The sequence below is a fragment of the Pararge aegeria genome, chromosome 16 (assembly GCF_905163445.1).
Source record: "Pararge aegeria chromosome 16, ilParAegt1.1, whole genome shotgun sequence".
Taxonomy (NCBI): Eukaryota; Metazoa; Arthropoda; class Insecta; order Lepidoptera; family Nymphalidae; genus Pararge; species Pararge aegeria.
The window spans coordinates 9,311,192-9,318,122 of NC_053195.1; positions in this window are offsets into that span (position 1 = coordinate 9,311,192).

Genomic DNA, 6,931 nt, shown 5'->3' on the forward strand with positions numbered 1-6,931 from the left:
ATGTAGGCACTACTGAATTGGCACTGCTGGCAAAAACGTACGTTGTTGTGCTGGCTTTTGCAGGTTTGCACGCCTTTGTTAACCTTATGAATCATTATTATCATCATCATCTGCAGTCTATTAACATCCCACTGTTGGCTTTCTCTCTCATAGGAGAGATGATTATAAGTCACGTACCCACCACGTTATTTCAGTGCGGGTTAGTGGGCTTTACGACTATTATCACAAGTCAGTGCTATTAACCAGGAACAAGGGCTTGACGTGCTCTCAAAAGCTTTAAATTATAGTAATAAATAGCTCAAAAAGGGTTGTCACAGCTAATTTCCTAACTCCGGGCTGTCAATGAAAGATAACTAACAACTTTTGGCACGACCAGTATTTGAAGTAATGACCTCTAGATCTGTAGTTGAACTTGCTAACCACTAGTCAGACGAGGCAGTTACAGGTAGGTTGGTAGGTAGGTAGGAAGGTGAATATTCGTTCGTAAAACTTACATATTTTTTGCAGTCAATAAGTAATAGGTAGGTACCTATACCAACTACTAGGATGATAAGAGGTCATTTAACTTAGCAAGTTGTTTTGTCACGGCCAATTCACAAATTTTCTGAAAGTAAGCAGCATCATAATCTTATAGGCACGTTAATATATACCTGCTTATATCATTTGGAAATTCCCACAGCTTTTACGCAATGAGAATTGGAAAACTGATCACATGACTCACATAAAAATCAATTTAACTTTAGAATACTAAGGGTAAAATATATTTTTTTTAATTATTAATTCAAGTTTAGTATTCGAAACCTACAATTTTTCTGAAATTATGTAGCATTATGTGGGCATGTTTATACGAATCTGCTATTATAATTGGGTAGTTCCAATAGCTTCTGCACAATGAGTACTGGAAAATCGAATTGCTTTGGAATTCAGGTTACGGTTTTAAACTGTGAAATTAGTCAGTTGTTTCTGGACTTCATCTGTCTTCCAATTTTAAAATTCGTTTTGGTGTATTACATTTTACATTTGTTGTGCAATCCGAATTACCCAGGCTAGTGCAGGCTTAAATGCTACACAGAATCTATTACACACCTAACTACTGAAAATGATAGATAAACCTTACAATCTTTCTCGGCCCTCGAAATCGAACCCAGGTCCCTGTGATCCGTAGTTAAACACGGTTACTACTAGACCAAAGAGGCAGTTTAAAAGAGAGGCAAACGAAGAGGCAAACGAAGATTTGTTTAGTCTATCATCTATATCTAAGTATACCTACCTATCTTTAGAAATAAATACTTGTAAATTAATTGAAATTGATTCTTATTGCTCTAATAAAATAACAGCTATTTTTAATGCATATTAATTAATAAGCAGATATATTAATATATTATGGAGAGCCCTAGCCTAGTGGTCAAAGCGCTAAGGTCGCGATTGCCAGAGAGTCGCAGGTTCAAATCCTGCCGTTTCCGAAATTTTTTATATGCATTTTAAATTTATAATATTAAACAGATACACTTTTATGTATAAAAGTGCATCTTTTTATTTGTTCCTGCTAATCTTCGAAACGGCTGCACCGATTTTGACGGGTCTTCAATGGCAAAAAGAGGAGTAGCATAGGCTAACTGAGACAGGGAGTGACAATTAACATTGGATACTTGTATCTAAGATAATCGTCCCGGTACGATGTCGCGTATCTGCCATATCTCTGACAGGTTAGCCCGCTACCATCTTTGACTGCGTCATTATATACTATCGGATGAGATTGCGGTCAAATTAAAAGTAATTGTAGTGGCAAGAAAAAAAACTTAACCTTTCAACGAACTCAGAATTACCTTTTTAATATCATATAATGAGGTATCTACCTACCAACACGATAATTTCTACAAATCATCGGCTTATAATCTTAATTTGAGTTCGCAACTACAATAAGATAATCAGTAGGTAGGTACCTACAGCCTACTTAATTATACTTACAATAACTATGAACTGATAACCAGGAAATCTGTAAAAAACAAGCCACTTATATAATGATATCTGAACAAAATATCGCTATGTAGTTGTTATATTTATAGAATTGTTTTTCTTGTAATCATGTTTAACCATTTTTTTCAAGTTAAAATGAATACCTACCTACTCATCTTCTCTTCTGATAACTGAAGCGGTTGATGCCAGTTATGACGAAAAGTATTAAGGTTAAAAATATTTATACAAAAGAGAAATAAAATATTCTTTATCATCAAAAATCATGTTACTACGTTTACACGTCTTTACATAAACAAATTATATATTGGATAGCAAATAAAAATATTAGGTATCTACCACATTTATCTCTTACTAGCTATGCCCAGCAGTTTCTAATCCAATAACTATGGATCATAGAGTCATGTTAGTCTATAATATCTAACGCAATACTTTTATTTCAAATCGAGAGCAGTTTCAAACAGACAAACAAACTTTTCAGCTATTTAAAAATGTGAAGTACCTATTGAATGAATGAAAGAATACACTTTTATTGTACACCAAAGAAAAAAAGTAGTTACAGAGATATCAATACATTTCAGAGAGTACAATTTGGTGGCCTTATCGCTACATAGCGATTTCTTCCAGGCAACCAATGGCGTAAGAGGAAAAAACATAGAAAAGAGGTAGGTTGTGCAATAAATAATATTTAAAATTATACAAATATATAAATATATAAATAAAATAGATATATATATTATATATACCTATTGGGTTTTACCTAAGAGATAAAATAACAAGTATAGTATAATAAATAAATATACGATATCCCCAAAGGAAGCGTAGCTTGTGTTATGGGTACTAAGAGGACTGAAGAATATTTTTATGAATAATACATAAATTCTTATATATACAGATAAACACCCAGAAACTGAAAAACATTCAAGTTCATCACACAAACATGTTTCAGTTGTGGGAATCGAACCCACCGCCTCGACCTGGACTCAGAAAGCAGGGTCGCTGTCCACTGCGCCAGTCGGCCGTCATACCTAGATATAGTTTGTATGTTTACTAATGATTTTCAAGTATACTTTGTTATATATTTAAAATATTTGGGCACGTTTTGTATAATGTATGTAAAATCTTATAAAAGTAAGGACAAATCCAAACTATTATGTCTATGACTATTTTGAGCTCGAAGTTGATTAGATACTTACCTTACACGAATATCGAAACTTACCAAGTTTTGAATTTTCAGAATGTTACAGTGGTAATATTAATAATGTAGCAGTGGTTGACGATGGATCACGAGATCCTGAGCTCAATTCCCGTTCAGTATAAAAAAAACTGTTAAAAACGTTACCAGCTCAGAGTTAGGCAATTATTAGGGATGTCGACGCCTTGTCTCGGAGATAACTTGGAGCCGGTTGTTGTTACTAACCTGTTATCATCATCCGCAGCCTATTCACATCCCACTGCTAGGCATAGGCATCCTAATAGGCGACACGGTCTTAGGGCATAGACCCACCACCCTACTACATTGCAGGTCGGTGGGCTATAGCGGGCATATGATAATATACCGCGTGCTAGTATTAACGTGCTCTCCGAGGCACGGGGCTTGACACTGCCATTTCCTTACTACAGGCTTGTACAGAAAACAATATTTTAACAGAAAAAACATAGTAGGTTACTACACATACCTACAACTGCATACCAAACAATACAATTTTTAGACCGACCCGGCATTCAAACCTAGGATCGAGTGATCTCTAGTAAAACATGCTAATCATTTGACCAACGTGGCGTTACTATCCTGTGATAATAATCCGCGTTGGAGAAGCGTGGTTGATCTATGCTCTACAACTCTCTTTCCTATGTGACGAGGTCTGTATCCAGATGATGATGGCCGCTTAATATCGTTATATTCCTAACGGGAATAAAGGTAGCTACGAAATTAAATCCACTGAATCAACCGAACCACAAACAACCACCTATAGGGGAAAATGATAACATGATCAACATGTCAGCGATATGATGGCAGTATCAAGACCTAAGTTAAGGACAGCCATCTGGCAGAGTTTTATTAATAGCATTGACTTGTTTGCGCCTTGTCGACACGGCGATAAGAACATCGGACATCGGTAGTCCGTTCTGGATTGATTCATCAATTTCCAGTAAATTGATGTCTGTATGTTACAACTTACAACATGTCCGTATGATCTTTTGCGTCGTCGCATCGGTTTATATAGTGTACACATCCTTGTTCAAAATTGCGAACACTGCCTCCTGTAAAATTAATTTTTAAATAACAATTTTTTTTTCTAATGCACTTATTTCTTCGGTTTGTATGATTATTTAAAGTGGAAGCTTCTCGAGATGCGCAATTTCAGAAATAAATTATGTTTAGCAGCAGTATCCATATATAACTAGCAGATGGCTTAACACTTTCGCTTCAGGTTTATGGACACCGGGCGGCACGTTGTAGGCGATGTTTTTCCACTTAAAGTCCGTCAATTGCACCCATAAAATAGCTTCATTAATATAAATATTTTTTCATCAGATTTGCTCGTAACGTGGACGTTATTATAGCGGTATAAGGCTAATAATCCAAGATATTAGACGACACGCTTGTTTTATTTTAAAGTAGATGTGCCCTGCGGCTTCGCCCGCGTTATTTTGGGAGGCAGCGTACTGCTTCATAGTCTACGCCTATAGTCATATATGAGATTTTGAGATTTTTTCACAAACATTTTTATATCTTAGTAAGTTTCTTCGTGATAAACGACGAGTCTTTAAGCAAGATAAACTGGATGTGGGAAAAGGATCGGTGAATTCAACTTGCATCGAGAGATAAAAAAATTAATGGACTCTAATCAATTGAATAATTTGTAGAGGATTTAGTCACTTCCACAGGATGTCCTAATTACGGTACTTAGTCAATGTTTTTTTTGTAATATTACTGCATTTTAATAACCTACAGTAAGTGAGCAACAAGCTGATTGGTAATCCTCAATTGACATATCATCTAACTCAGCTAAAACCATCGCTATTCGTATACTTAGAATAATATACAAAAAAGCGTCTCAAAGAACTTCACCAGCATTCAATTATTTTCGAATTTATAAATCTCATTAAGTAGGGATGGATTTACTGCAATCACAGCCAAAGTAAGCATATATTAAAAGCCTCGATTTGTAGATAGACGTGGGAATAAGATAATTAAATGATTATTTACTTAATAATGCGCATTCACAACTTATAATGAGGTTGCCTAGCTGGTGATTACTGGTAAGGATCTAGAACAATATTGACGTTATCGGGAATAAAATACAGCAATTGACATCGCAGTGGGTATAATGTTGTACAAATACCTACCTACTTATGACGAGTGCGGAGCATTCTCGTAGATAGTAAAATTATTGAATACCAGCCTTTACGCGCGATTTCACTCGGCGTAACGGAATTTCATATCGGATTCCTTATTTTATTTTAGGAAGTCAACGGTGTTACAATGAATAAACATTCATAAAAAAGAAAACTAAACTAAGGGCTAACTTTGTATCTACACACACTCACCATGTGTTATAGATAAACTTAAAACTACATCACTCTCAGTTGATACCCTAGTATAAAATTTAAAAAAACAACATACAATATAACATATAGGCAAAGGCAATAATATCATTTTTCCTTAGAAAGATACCTAAAAAAGTAAAAACTAACAAGTCCTAAAATGTAACTAATATTGTTTTACTTATACTTATTGTTACTAGCTGTTGCCCGCGACTTCGTCTGCGTTTGATTTTGTTTTTTGATGTGGCATTAAATTTTTAAATAAGTTGTAGATTTAAAATAATTTAAAGTATTCAGTATCGCTAAGCCGCATATTATAACCTCTAAAGTACAAAAATAATTATTTAAATCAGTTATAATTTGTCGGAGTTATGGTGTAAAATCGTCAAACACTCATCCCCTCTCCCAAAGGAACCGATCTTAATCCCGGCATAAAAAGTATCCTATATTACTTCTAACACTTCCAAGAATATGTGTACAAAGTTTCATGAGGATCGGTTAAGTAGTTTTTGCGTGAAAGCGTAACAAACAAACTTACATTGACATTTATAATATTAGGGTATGTATATATTTAAGTAATGAAATATTTATTTTATGGGTATATGTATATGCACCACCTAACTATTTTCTGTACCTGGTTTTTATCTTCGCCATTGGTTGCCTGGAAGAAATCGCTATGAAGCGATAAGGCCGCCAAATTGTATACGTTGTTTTGTTATACTTTTTTGTTCTATGTACTTTTTGTGGTGTGCAATAAAAGTATATTCATTCATTCATTCATTCAAATCTATACTCAATATTATGAAGAGGAAAGATTTTTTGTTTCTTTGTACCGAATAGGCTCCGAATAATGGACCGATTTTAAACATTTTTCGCCCAAAAAAAGCTAATCTACTTGTTTTTCTTTTAATGGGAACCCTTAAGAATATTGTGATAATGTAAAGCAAAGTATCAAAATCTTGCCTATAAAATTCATTACTAGGTGTGTGCTGATAAAACTATTGATGATACTTAAAAATTATGTCCGGCTTCACTTCTATGAAAAAAAAAACCATATTTTCTAATTTTTTACTTATTGTTGGAAGTAAAAAATTGATTGACATGATTTTTTAAGTCTATATTCGCCAAGACGAGCCACATGAGGTAGTGCACCTCTCTGTTTTGGAAGCGTTTTATCGTATTTCTGGTAAGCTACCAGAGTTAATTTAGCTTCAGCCCGAATTATGAAATTTGAGAGCTTCAGGATAAAATTTCATCAGTATATTTATTAAAATACCAAGTATCAAAAGGCTTATATTGTTTCTAATATATTGACACCTTTTCTTGATCATTAAAACTTCTAGAGTACTTACTGAAGTCCAAGAAAATGGAAAATTGGTATTGGCTAGGAATTACATATATATGG